We start from the raw sequence: 676 nt of genomic DNA, 5'->3' as shown, positions 1-676 counted from the left end.
CCGAGGAGAGTGAGCACGCGCAGCTGTCAGACGGCGGGGCCGCCGGGGCTGGCGTCGGCAAAGTCCCCAAAGCCACTTAGCACCAGGCTCCTAACGGCCCGGGGGGCTCTGCCTCCCCAGCCCCAATCCCGTGCCCATCCAAGGTCCCAAGCACTTCCTGCCCGGGCCCCGATGCAGCCCCCACGGCCAGGATCTCCCCAGCAACCCCCTTGTTCTCCCCCCCCTCCTCAGCACAGCAGTGGGGGCTGGACGTGCAAGCCTTTATTTACACCCCCAGATCTTGCACGACCCCACAGAGCCCAGGCAGCAGATGACGCCAGCCTGGGACCTCCCCCAGCCCAAAGCCCCCTGTCCTCCCTCTGCTGCCCATCATTCAGGCACAGACCCTGCCCCTCAGAAGCAGCAAAAAACCTGGCCAGATTGGCCAGGGCAGGGGGGCTGCAGGGACCACCAGAGGGGAGCATTTAGGTCTGGGGCCAGAGAGGATGAAGTGAGCGGAGCTGGGGAGTGGGTGAGGGCCTGGCCCAGCTGCAGGGCAGTGGACTCAGCTCCCCCAGACCACCCCACAGCAGCTGGCCCCACAGCCAGGGGGGGAGGAGGGTGGCTGGTGGCCAGGGTCTCCCAGCTAGCTGCTGCCAGTCTTGCCTTGGAACCCGGCCAGCACCTTCTCCTGGTT

At 67.2% G+C, this 676-nt stretch overlaps 1 protein-coding gene across 1 annotated transcript in view; it reads right to left on the bottom strand.

The window, feature by feature from the left end:
* Positions 1-676, bottom strand: part of LOC104393351 — a 6,946-nt gene that overhangs the window by 5,412 nt on the left and 858 nt on the right. The window lies entirely within an intron of this gene.

Source organism: Chaetura pelagica, unplaced genomic scaffold (genome assembly GCF_000747805.2).
Source record: "Chaetura pelagica isolate M959 unplaced genomic scaffold, ChaPel_1.0 scaffold658, whole genome shotgun sequence".
Taxonomy (NCBI): domain Eukaryota; kingdom Metazoa; phylum Chordata; class Aves; order Apodiformes; family Apodidae; genus Chaetura; species Chaetura pelagica.
Note: the sequence above shows the minus strand (reverse complement) of the source record. Positions and strands in the feature narration are given on the sequence as shown.